Here is a 13,813-nt window from a genome sequence, read left to right on the forward strand (position 1 = left end):
TACCAGGGCACTGGGAAAAGGTGTGGATTGACTCACCGAGTTGCTCTTGTAGAAAGCAGGCATGAGTACAAGGGGACAATTAGCCTCCTTCTGTGCTGTAATTGGTCTCTGATTCTTTAAAAACATTATGATGGTATAATGACATGCTTTATTGTTTAAGACCGAGAAAGCAGCTGGCTCAGTGGACAGCATCCTCACCTCTGAAGTAGGAGATTATAGGCATCAATCACTTTCCAAACATTCACCTGCAGCAGCAACACTCTCCTTAATTTAGGCTGAATCACATTGCCAGTCAGACTTTCAGCTGGTTGCAGTGTGCTGTCCAGGATGTGTGGATGTAGATTTGCTATAACTCAACACACCTACACTGTAACTGCTTCACGGTGACATGAATCAGTCCTGTCCAAGCAAATTAAATGTCCCAAGCATTCTTCAGCACCTTAGATCACGGTGTAACTTATAAAAACCTTTGCAGATCATGCAAGTGGCATAATAAATAACTAAATGATCACTATCCCTTGCCTCTGGTACAAAATGTGACAATTTTACATTGGCCTGATTAGTAGCTAAGGGAGACCTGATCTACAAAGTTAAATTCAAAGGGCTAACAGTATTGAGGAAATGCTTGCAGTGTCAGAGATAAGACAGAATAACCAGACATGAAATGTGGGGAATTGCTTTTTTATTCAATGAGCCGTTGTCTGAAAGGATAGTGGAAGGAATTTCAATATTAACTTGTAAAAGGGAACTGGAAAAATAATTTCAAGGGAAAAATTTCCATGGCGACAAGGAAAAGGCAGGGGATTTGGTCTTGGTTCATTAGCTTCATCAAAGAACTGGTCCAGGCACAATCGACCAAATGGACTTATCTCTGTACCATATAATTTGAGATTGTACAAACCTCGACCACATTTGCTTTATTCAATTGTTCAGATGTACTTAAAAAATACAGCTCAATTTAACAAAAGTAAGAAGTTGGCCTGTTGTGTAAGATGCCATTGGGCTTTGCTGTAGCTTAATTCGATCTAAAATGCTTTGAGATGTTTCTCAGAGATTAAAAAAAAGACACCATAGAAATGAAAAATGTATTAAATTACAAAGTCTTTACACTTTAGCAGACAAAAATAAGTGGCATTGCAGCAGTATAAACACAATAGCCTACAAATAATTAAACCGACCAGTAGTTAAGCACAACAGGGTATTAGTGATTTACATAATTTATATACGCAAGATAAAAATGGGGACAAGAAATAGTCATTTTGAAAACTGTGTGGCTGAATTTGATTCAGATACAGTAGCTGCTCAGTTTTTTTCTATTTAATATGATGCAAACTGGCAAATTAAACGGTATGCTAAAAATTCAGTCGAAGACACACCAGGCACATTTTCATGCTGCAGAGAAAACTGCACAGGAAGATCACTGCAATCATTAAGAAAACAGATGAAGCAGCACGCCTAGCAACAGGACACTTCCAGGGGTTCAAAGAATAGCTAACCAACCAGGGACAGCCAGAGGTCAGAAAGCATTCTGAGAAGAACTTATGATGTTGCCTGCAGCAACAGGAAAACAAACCAGCACCAAAAGAAAATGTCAGCCTGCCCTAAATAACATCAGAGAGTAGCATTAGGTTAAAATTTAAGCACATTGTGAAAAACTGTGAGGCAAATCAAACTTCTGTCATATTTAACGGAAATCACAATGGTTATGAAGCAACATGTGCATCAAAGCACATTTGCATGGTATAAACAGCAATGATATCTATGCCCAATGAATATGATACGTGACTTGGAATAAAAGCAAAAAACTGTGGATGATGTGAATCTGAAATAAAAACAGATTCTGCTGGAGAAATGCAGCAGGTCTGCCAGCATCGAAAGAGAGAGAAAGAGAGATAAAAGAGTGAATGTTTCAAATCTAGAAATGATGCATGCCATGCCTACTGGCTGCATTTTTTTTTAATGTTGTTGATATCTTCCGACTTTTGTTTTGAAAGTAAAATTTCAAGGTGCTTAGAGGTACAAGTTCATTTATTATTGTGTATGGGCCCGAAAGGATTAATACTTAATTGATTGCAGTATGCACCAGCCACTGCAATGATGTCATGAGGACTTGGTCTAAGTAAAGAAGATGCTATAGGAGACATCTGGGGCTAGTGCTAATAGTCTTTGTAGCAATGTAAGTCATAGCTATGTAATCTGTACATGGTTACAGAAATCCTTTTTTTTAAACTCAACATGGGGTGGCACAGTCGCACAATGGTTAGCACTGCTGCCTCACGGGACCCGGGTTCAATTCCAGCCAAGGGCAACTGGCTGTATGGGTTTCCTCCAGTTGCTCTAATTTCCTCCCACAATCCAAGAATGTCCAGGTTAGGTGGATTGGCCATTCTGAATTGCCCATAGTGTTAAATGCATTTGACAGTGGAAATATAGAGGTGTGAGTAATTGGATCACTCTTTGGAGGGTCAGTGAGGACTTGTTGAGCCGAAAGGCCTGTTTTTACATTGTAGGGGTTCTAAGTTAAAGACTCTCCTAGTCAGACCAGAAAAGCAGAATTCTTAATCTGCACTAGATCATTTCAGTATTGAAGGAATCCACAGGTTGGAATTGGTCACCAGCACTATTTGCAATTGGGGGCAACCGAGAAAAAAAAAAGAATTTAGACGTTTGAGAAAAGCAAGGGGAAAGGATATTGGTGATCAGCAAGACTTCAAAAGAAAGGTGGAAGCAAGCCCCACAAACCTCATGACAATACATCAGAGAATGATTGGGAAATTCCTCAGAGCTGACAGAACATGTACAGAAACAGAAGAAATCTGCAGCTCCAGGGCAAAAGTACAGGCTGAATCTCAAGGCAGTTAAGTCGAATGCAAGTCTGTGGAAATGGACCCGAGTCGGAGTTGAGCCACTGAGCAGACCAGACATCGAGGATTGCTCAAGTTAAAACCAAACATGCCTTGGACAAAACAGGGAATAGTAATTCAGGTGAAAAGGTGAATAATCTAAGCAAAAGTTACAGATTTGATTCAGGACTGTCACAAACCTCACAGGTAATATAAAACAGGGCTAGAAGGAAAATGCAACTAAAGAGCCATGAGAGAAAGCTCAATTTCCAGGAGCACAGAGCTGGACAATTGCTCACTAAACAACGAAAAGACAATAAGCTTTGGGCAATTTACAGAGCTAGGTGATTCTGGTCAGACACAGAAATTTGTTTGAGAGACAAGGTGAACATCTAGGAGTCTTAGCAAGGTCCAAAACATGAGAAAACATTTACTTCAGCCATAAAAGGTGGTAAAACCCCCATTACAGCTCAAGAGTATAGGAGAATAAAGCCTACCATATTGCAAGATAGCAGAGGGGAGCCCTCCATTACAAAACACAGGAGAATCACCATTACTGTAGAATAAATGCAAGGTAAAGTATGTCATCACATTAGGAAGCTATGGTATCAGAAACAGTATTGTCAGGACGATTTAACTTTAGAGAAGCACCAAACAGAAAATTCAATATCTCTGAGAAGGCAATTCTTGAGGTATAGAATACCTACTGAACTGGATAATTGTATAAAACTTACAGAAGTCAATGTACTTCCGTACACAAGTGAGCACACAGCAGATAATGTTTTTGCTCATCAAGGGAGAACGGAAATATCAGAGTAACGCAACAAGTTATTGAAAGCCTTTCATTTTATTTCAATCACAGATCTACTAAAATTCCTGGAAACACAAGATCCAACAAAAGAAGGCAACATCCACTGAACTCCTAGATGATTTCAATAATTATCTCCACAGGCTAATTGAGAAATGTGAATATCTTAGCAATGTCAAAACTAATAAGAGACCGAATTCAGGAGCTGTTACTTATGAATCTTTGTCAGGAGAATGCCATTTGGTGAGCAAACCAAGGGTCTGGAAGCAAAACAGATTAATCCTTAGAAAAGAGAAAAATTTTCACAGGATATATGCAGAATTAAGTTATTTCTTAAGGCACAAAACCACAAAGCCATACCAGATAAGCCAACACAGTATAACAGACACCAGGCTCCAAAAGCCTTTCCTAGTACAGTGCAGCAAAGAAACCTCACAGTTTCAAACAGTGCCCGGATTTTAAAACCAAGATGTTTTATTTGTAAGAAAGTTTGTCACTTTCAGAAAATGTGCCAAATCAAGATACTGCCACAGAAAAGCCGAAGATCCAAGAACTATCCATGCAAAGAGATAAATTAGATAGTCTCACATAGAAGGTAAAACTGAAGCTTTATCGGAAAAATCAGTGACCCAAACCAGACATTTTCCAGTCAGATATTTACATCAATGGGCATCTCATGAATTTCAAGTTAGACGCTTGAGCAACTAACATAGTATTGTCAGATAGAGAGTCTCGACTGTTGAAACACTGCTTACAACTGACAAGGATTCAGCTGTATGGTTCAGGGAACGCTGTACATAATGTTGCAGATATGCTCCAATGCCGGGTCATCAAATACTAGAACATGCTAACGTTTGTCACAAAATACAATTTTACTTCTGAATAACAGAGATTATCCATTTCACTTCACATCAATTCATAAGGTGAAAGTGGTTAAACAACAAATGTTCGACAAAGAAAAATGCGACAATTTTGCTTGACTTTGCATGTTCATAACAAAAACGGGGCTGTTGGATTGGTTGGTGCGGGTGTCCCAGAGGTGTTCCATGAAACATTCCAGAAGTAGGCGGCCTGTCTCCCCAATGTAGAGGAGATCACATCGGGTGCAGCGGATACAGTAAACGATGTGTGTGGAGGTGCAGGTGAATTTGCAATGGATATGGAAGGATCCCTTGGGGCCTTGGAGGGAGGTGAGGGCGCAAGTTGTGCTCTTCTTGCGGTTGCAGGGGAAGGTGCTGGGAGTGGAGGTTGGGTTGGTGGGGGGTGTGGACCTGATGAGGGAGTCATGGAGGGAGTGGTCTCTCCTGAACACTGATAGGGGTGGGGAGGGAAATATATCCCTGGTGGTGAGGTCTGTTTGGAGGTGGCAGAAATGACGGAGGATGATGCGATGCATCCGGAGGTTGGTGGGGTGGAAGGTGAGGACCAGTGGGGTTCAGTCCTGGTGGCGATTGGAGGGGTGGGGTTCAAGGGCAGAGGTGTCAGAAGTGGAGGAGATGTGGAGAGCATCATCGACCACGTCGGAGGGGAAATTGCGGTCTTTGAAGAAGGAGGCCATTTGGGCTGTTCAGTAGTGGAATTGGCATCGCCAGACCCTGGCCACACGACGCCTGGAGGAAGAGCACCTCACCTTCCGCCTAGGAACCCTCCAACCACACGGGATGAATGTAGATTTCTCCAGCTTCCTCATTTCCCCTCCCCCAACCTTATCTCAGTACCAACCCCCAGATTCAGCCCCGCCTTCTTGACCTGCAATCTTCTTCCCGACCTCTCCGCCCCCCACCTCTTCTCCTGCCTATCACCCTCACCTCTTTCCACCTATCATATTTCCAGCACCCCTCCCCCAAATTTCCCCCCCCCCCACCCCACCTTTTATCTCAGCCCGCTTGGCACACCAGCCTCATTCCTGAAGAAGGGTTTATGCCCGAAACATCGATTCTCCTGCTCCTCGGATTCTGCCTGACCTGCTGCGCTTTTCCAGCACCACACTTTGCAACTCTGGTCTCCAGCATCTGCAGTCCTCACTTTCTCCTAAAATATCTCCCCTCCCCAACTTACAAAGAAGAATCTGCAACATCCCTAACAATAAAAGTGTTTTACATGAAGCACAAATAACTCTACAATTAGCAACATAGAAAAAGTGAACAAGTTTCTTTCACCAATTATTCAATTACTGAGAGAGAAGGAGAACATCCAAAATATTCAAGATGCTTAGTTCAGATGTTTATCTACTTCAGCTATGCAAAGGATTGAGAGCAAACTCAACTCGCACAATTTGAAGCTGTACTACATACAACTCCATAGAAGACACAATTAAGAACAGACAGACAACAAGTACAGATCAAAAATAGTTCAAATAAAACAAATTATCTACCAAAGCAGATATCACACCGACATCTGTAAAAAAGATTTAATAAAACAGTCCTCTCAAAAATAATGCAAGAGGTTGAATAGCTTCTAGTTCAACAGAAACCTACAACCTCAGACTTTAATGAAGACAGTCCAACTACCTTCCAACCAACAAACTCGTCTTCCAAGCCCAAAGCAACAGGGAGAATAGTGAAACCTCCACTTCAGCTAAATTAGTAAACTTACAAAAGCAAGTTTGTAAAATAATTCCAAGAGAAATGCTTTTGGAAAGAAAAGATAATGTTTTGGAGACCTAGATGCACATAAGGAAACAACAGCTGTAATATTTCCTAATCAATGCAGAAATTTGCATTAATGTCAGCAATGAGGAAGATCAAAGAGGGAGAAAAGGACGAAAAACAATGGGGTGCAGTAGTGCAATTAACCTTGTTCCTGAATAGCCTCCTCTATCACTGTAGGCAATGTGTAAATGATATACTGCCTGCTAATTTATATGATAGTAGACTGATTGCACTCCTTGGCAGAAGACTCAGATTTGTATGTGAAAAATATCATATAAAATCAGCTGTATTACCGAAAGCAGGTAGTACCACTTAAAAGGGAGGTGCATTCTGGCTGCAGAAAATGTTCAAAGTGGTTGGAAAAGATAATGGAGCAGAACAATACTGAATAATGGAGTGACAGATCAGAAAACATGTTTCAATGTTCTAAGGGAGAACACTAGAGGCCTTGATACAAGTATAGACAAGAGAAATCACTTCCTTTACCGAAAAGGAGGCCCACCAGACAGACAAAGTGAAGAGCATTTTCAGACCACAACTAGACCCAGCTTCCCAAGGGCCTGTAGGAGTGAGAGTGACTTGAATCCAAGAAAGATTTTGTGTGCCTTCACAATTCAGAGTGAGACCAACCTGAAAGAAACACAAGCTAAAAATCTCAAAGTAGCAGTATTAGTACTTATCTCAGTTGGCTGGACAACTAGGTAGCAGTACAGAGTGACAACAACACCACGGGTTTAATTCCTTTCCTGGTTGAAGTCATCATGAAGGCCCCACCATTCCAGCTTGCCCCTTGAATGGCCCTGGTTTAACTCATCACCAGTTATCCCTCTCTAATGAGACAGTAGCCTACATGCCTTTGGGACTATGGTCACTTAAATATAAGCTCAGCAATGCAGAAACTGATTTTCAAAACAAAAGCTGCTATTTACAATGAAATGTCCAGATAGCGTCATTCAAAAGAAATGTAAATACTATCATTCAAAGCCAGGACGGCTACAGTCAGAATTCCATTTGGTGTCATGACACAAATATTGCTTGCTTCAACAACCCTGGGATGCCATGGTGGCTCAGTGGTTAGCACTGCTGTCTCACAGAGCCAGGGACCCAGGTTCAATTCCAGCCTTAGGTAACTGTCTATGTGGAGTGTGCATGTTCTCCCTGTGTCTGTTTGGGTTTGTTCCAGTTTCCTCCCACAATCCAAAGATGTTCAGGTGATTCGGCTCATCCAAAATTGCCCATGGTGTTCACGGATGTGTTGGTTAGGTTTGTTATTTCGGGGAATGGGTCTGGGTGGGCTATTCTAAGGATGGTTGGTGTGGACTTGCTGGGCCATAGGGTCTGTTTCCACACTGTTTGGATGCTATAATTTTAACTGAATTCTTCAATCAAATGTTTCCCAATGATCAAAACCAGTAAAGTTTCAAATTTTATTCAGAGAAAGATGGAGACACCATGGTTAATGTCGCTGGACTAGTAATTCAGAGTCCTAAAATGTGCTCACAAGGTATGTTCAATTGTCACCACAGCAGTTAGTGAAATTTAGATTTTGTTAATTAATTTGGAACTTAATAAAAGTAACCTCAGTAATCAGAAAACTCTTCTTTTTTTTAAAGAATACATCTAATTCACTTTGAGCTTTAGGAAGAAAATCTGTTGTCCTTACTTGGTCTGGCCTACATATGATGGCAGATGTGGTCATGTGGTTGATTCTCAACTGCCCTCTGAAATGACTGAGCAAGCCATTCAATTGAAGGCACACAAAATGGGCAAGAACATTCACAACTGTGGAAGAGAAAGAAAAAAGTCATTTAAAATTCTGCAAGATAAACTATTGCTGCTACAGATTCCTGTTGCAGGAATACATGCCAAGTGTTGGAAAATGGATTAGAATAGATGCACATGATGGGCTGGAAGGCGTCTTTCCATGCTCTAAAACCTTTATGACTCAGAAGGAATTTGCAGTCAGATGGAAGAAGATATACTCATGAAATTAAAAATCACACAACACCAGGTTATAGTCCAACAGGTTTAATTGGAAACACTAGCTTTCGGAGCGACGCTCCTTCATCAGGTGACTATCACCTGATGAAGGAGCGTCGCTCCAAAAGTTAGTGTGTTTCCAATTAAACCTGTTGGACTATAACCTGATGTTGTGTGATTTTTAACTTTGTACACCCCAGTCCAACACCAGCATCTCCAAATCATTCTCATGAAATGGAATTGTTAAGTATAAGTTATGTTTGGAAACATTGGTGGGTGCCATAATGATGGATATAAATTTTAGCTTAGCATTTACAAACCATTCACATGAAGCTGCCTTCCTGATGATTGATCTGCAGTAATAGTGGAACCAGCAAATGTAATTCTAATCTTTCACAAATGACTGTGGCTATTTAAATGTTGACAACAAACAATAAGCAAAAGGAAAAATATAGAGTAACCAACAAAACTATGTCTTTAGCAAGGAAAATCTACATGCAAGCACAATGACTGTTTAAAAGGGAACAATACCCTCCATTTAAGAAACTGGTACAAGTGTTACTCAGTGTCAAATATTGTCTCAGCAATAGCGATGTTGGTCAGCTCCACTGAGGTCAGAGCATTTTATGCTCGCTGGTATATCTATCCTGCCTAGTGCTGCAAATATAGGGTAACCCTGGTATTTGGCAATGTGAAACTCTTATGCCTCAATAGATCTTATTTTCAATGTACTTTGCATCTATTTCTTCAATCTTTCACAGAATAAACTTGAGTGTCACTTCTCCAAAGATGCTGCACATTAAAAGTCAGAAATAAAAATAAGACCTTGGTCATTTAAAAAAACAGCTGAGGCATTTTCTTCATCTCAGATTCAAGAGTCTTCCCAACCAGAAAAAAAAGTGACATCATTCCACCCTTAAGACTTGATTACACTCATTTGAGATGATGCATTTCTAAAGTGTTCAATCTCTTCCAAAGCAGTCATTCCATCATCATTCAACATCTTGTAGTGATTGAATGAAATTCATGTCCATCAAATAAAATGACTCAGCAATCCAAGTGTGTAAAACTTAAACATTTATTTTCCTTTTCGCGCTTAGCAATGTTAAAAATAATTAACAATCAACTAAAAAAAAAAATTAAGCTGTAATAACAGCTCAGAAACGATGGAGACAAGGAAACCCAGAGAAATTCCTCAATTTCAGCTGCACTCTTTGAATGTTTAACAAGAAAAAGAAGTAAAACAAATCTCAACTTTTTCAAACTCCCAGTTGCAAGTGCAATTGTTTAATATTGCAACTTCCGTTTATTATGTACATTGTTTGCTGTAATTACTATAATTAGTGATTATATAGTGTGATGTTGTAATTTTTGTTATTATCGTCAGACCATAGGCCAGAACCCAGAAGTACAGTGGATATGTTTACCTTGTAATTCCAAAACATGTTTTTATTTCAAAAAAAGAGGGCTGATAAAGCAACATGACGGAAGATGTAAAATAGACAGCTGTGTGGAGAAAGACATCCATGAAACGTTACACCTATAGATCCAAAAGGAAGTTCAAACAACAGCCCTTCAAAGTGAGGAAGATACACATCTAAATGCACTGGATTGTAGTTTCAAGAGTACAAAGGTAATGAGGGGCTGATAACCCTCTACTCAACAGCCAACTACCCCCTACAGAATATATCGGAACTGCAGACAGATCTTTGTGTGATTTTCTTTGAAGGATACAAAAGCTGTGGAGTTACTAAACAAGTTTCAAATCAACATGAGTGTGCTGATAGGACTCAATATTTTGATATGTTCCAGCCTGGGCTTGAGTCAAGTCTGAAGGTCACAGTTGAAGAATGATTCCCTCAACATCCCTACATTGTAGGTAAAATCTGTGTTTCACTCTAGTGCATCCAGGAAATAAGATGAGAAAATGACTGTCGAACAGCCTGAATCCTCGAATTAGATCATGGTTAAAAGGAATCAAAACAATAGATTCTAAACCAATCTGAAAAACCAAGAATTATGAAAATGATTCTTCAATGGTCAATGAAAATACTGCAGGAAACTTCTACTGCAGTGGTTGCAATATTCAACAATGTTCCAACAATTTAAAATACTGATCCGAATCTTTGTTTCATCTTACTTTTATCTTTGTGGATGAATCTCATTTCTTTTTTATGCATCTGGATATAGTATTACTATTTATTCTCATACTTAGTAATTAATGCACTCACTCACTCATTCATGAAATCCTGGTTCAATTTACTACTATTTAAAATAAGTTTTGCCTATTAATTCCAAATTTAACACAGCAGTCAATGGAAACAACTTAAATGGTTTTAATTTCTTTCAAAAAAAAGGGAAAGACTTTTTTGGGAAGAAATTATTGTTTATACTCTAGTAATAGTTGAATTTTTTGACTAATTTTTAAGGTTAAATTTAAGGGGTCAGCTATAATATGCATACTACTTTGAGGGGCTGAAATTCATGCCCATCAAAATTCACACTGTATCATTAACAGAAGCCCAAATGATCGCTAAACAAATAAAGAAACAGAAATGAATTATGGTAATTCTGAAAACCCAGAGCGGAATGAAACAGCCAGTGGACTGGAATACCGGAAGCGGAGTGGAACAACCGACAGACTGGAAAGCTGGAGCGGGACATGACGGCCGGTATACTGACTCAGAAACATTGATCTGTTATCTGTGAAGAACTAGGGTCGACTTTTACACAAGATATGTGGAAAATTCCGGGTTAGTTGACCAAAAATAGGGGGTCAACTTTGACATGAGATCGACTGTTACTTGAGTATATACGGTAAATGGCCAATAAAAAAAACCTGTCAGTCCAACAGTACAAGACTATTCATGCAATATTACCCTCAAGAGTATGATGACTAAATATGAGTTTTGGATGAGTTTAAAATAAAAAAGTGAAGATAATCTACAAGGCTACTTTTAAGATTTTTTTTAAATATCAGAAACCAGGAGAATTTGATACAAAAATAGAAATTGTTGGGAAAGTACAGCAGGTCTGGTAGCATCTGTGAAGTGAAATCAGAGTTAACGTTTCTGGTCCAGTGATCCTTCCTCAGAATAGAACTTGCTCATGTTTGGAACCACACTATAACGTTTGACTTCTGCTTTTAAGATAGTATGGCAAAATTATTCTGAAAAAAACTGGATGCAAAGGTTTTTCCGGAGCTCTGGAGAATAATTAATGTGATGTCTCACCTAAAATAAGAGGTAATGACAGGAAGCTAACAACATAAAATGGAAATACAGGTACACAATCCTTTATCCAATATCCTGAAATCCGAAAAGCTCCGGAATCCAAAGTTTGTTTGGGAAGACTTTTTCTCCATAACAAGGTTGTTTAGCCTGCAAACAGTTAACCCAAGTCCACACCCATGACCCACGTCACTCAGATGTGATTGGGGGCATGATCCATCACTGACAGGCATCAATTGTGTCTCAGGGCTCATAGTACTCACAGGTACATCTGCTGTTCGGTAAGACTTTTTAAAAACGTTACCATTAAACTGTCACCGATTCCGAAATCCGTAGAATTCTGAATTCTGAAAACCATTTGGTCCCAAGGGTTTCAGATAAAGGATTGTGTCCCTGTAACTCACTTTAGGTTAGTTAAACAGAATATATTGTGAAAAAAAAATGTGCAGTTGAAATTAATTCATTGAGAGCTTTCTGTTGGAGATCCATTTCCCATTGCCAATTAAGCTTTTTTAAAAAGAAAACGTGGACTGAATAAAATTACTTGGCTTCCACCTGGAACCTGCACAGCCTCTGTCCCCAGCTTTTGATAAAATCACCTGAAAGTCAAGAGTGCATAGCATGATTCTAGGAGAATAGTACAAGCATGCAGAACTGACTTACTACTTCTTAAGCAATCAACATGAGGAGATTTATGGTGAATGTACACTGAAGCACATATACACCTACTTTACAAAATAGTTCTTGTTCCTTGAAGAGCAAGAAAATAGATTTTCAATGATCATGGTACTGACATAACTCATAGAGAAGCTGAATTTAAAACAATCAAACGGTACTGTTGAAAGAGGATAAGAAATAAAGTGAAGAGCATTTTCAATTGGGACAATTGAAGGTTAAGAGTAGGAAAATTCTTTGTAAGAAATACACTCAAGATCAGTAAAGGTGATGAGAGAGCAGAAGAACCCTCTCTGGCTTTTCATTAATTTTAGTTTTATTCTGTTATCCATTTTGGAGCTGTGAACTGAAAATGACTTTGGGAAATAGTTTGTGGTAAAAAGAAAGGAACAGACCAAACAAGTTCATGATTGTTTGTGAGGCCAGGCTTGCCTGAGTTTAATTGCAGGCTGATTCATAATTAGAAAGGTTCCTACAGGTACATTAACCACAAGAGGGGCATTCGTGGTTCAACAGATAGCAGAAGTTGGCTATTAACAAGGTTAAGGACTTTGAGTAAAAAGTGAGGTCTGCAGATGCTGGAGATCAGAGATGAAAATGTGTTGCTGGTTAAAGCGCAGCAGGTCAGGCAGCATCCAAGGAACAGGAAATTCGACGTTTCGGGCATAAGCCCTTCATCGTGATCTAGGGCTTATGCCTGAAACGTCAAATTTCCTGTTCCTTGGATGCTGCCTGACCTGCTGCGCTTTAACCAGCAACACATTTTCAGCTATTAACAAGGTTAATACCTGGGAAGTAGATTAGATTCTCTACAGTGTGGAAACAGGCCCTCCAGGTCAACAAGTCCACAACGACCCTCCGAAGAGTAACCCAGCCAGACACATTTCCCTCTGACTAATGTACCTAACACTATGGGCAATTTAGCATGGCCAGTTCACCTGGCCTTTATATCTTTGGACTGTGAGAGGAAACCGGAGCACCTGGAAGAAACCCACGCAGACACAGGAAGAATATGAAAGCTCCACACAGACAGTCACCTGAGGCTGGAATCGAACCTGGGACCCTGATGCGTGAGGCAGCAGTGCGAACCACTGAGCCACCAAGTGTCTGAAAGAGATCCACTATTCGAGCAACTGTTGAATGGTGATTGAGGCTTCAGGAAAGGACAGTCAATCAGCCTCTCAGGGCAGGACCAAAGTTGGAGTTGGTATTGTTATTTTTTGGAACTATTATCTTTCGGGAGAAGGATTTGGCTGCTGGCAACACAGCGTGATGATTTGAAAGCTCCCTGCCTGAACTAATTCACCAGCTTTCAAAAGCCCAAAGAGCAGAAAGTTGAGTTTGAGTTTTACTACTCTATTTGAGTGAACTGAAAAGGTAAAGTAAATCAACATTTCAGGAAAATCAACTTAGGGATCCACATCTATGTCTGTGAAACAATGCATTGAGAAAGCCACTTAAGTAATCTGACAGGTTTTTTCACCTTATTTTAGTTATCCCTTTGCTGTCTTTTGTTTGAATGGGGACTGAAAACAAATATTTGGGTGGAAAACACTGACATTAATTAGATTACCTTGCTGTTTAACATTTTCTCCGCTCAAGTTTTTTTTTATATATTTCATAAAT

General features: G+C 39.6%; 1 protein-coding gene across 6 annotated transcripts in view; it reads right to left on the reverse strand.

Annotated features, from left to right (window-relative positions):
- chl1b (cell adhesion molecule L1-like b) overlaps nt 1–13,813 on the reverse strand; it is an 892,764-nt gene that overhangs the window by 754,533 nt on the left and 124,418 nt on the right. Inside the window, exon 2 of one of the 6 annotated variants that reach the window (XM_060835716.1) lies at nt 7,966–8,084. The exons of the other annotated variants lie outside the window; for them this stretch is intronic. The gene's annotated coding sequence lies outside the window, so the exon portion shown is untranslated. The remainder of the gene's footprint in view (nt 1–7,965; nt 8,085–13,813) is intronic. 6 annotated transcript variants of the gene reach the window in all.

The sequence above is a fragment of the Hemiscyllium ocellatum genome, chromosome 14 (genome assembly GCF_020745735.1).
Source record: "Hemiscyllium ocellatum isolate sHemOce1 chromosome 14, sHemOce1.pat.X.cur, whole genome shotgun sequence".
NCBI classification, from domain to species: Eukaryota; Metazoa; Chordata; class Chondrichthyes; order Orectolobiformes; family Hemiscylliidae; genus Hemiscyllium; species Hemiscyllium ocellatum.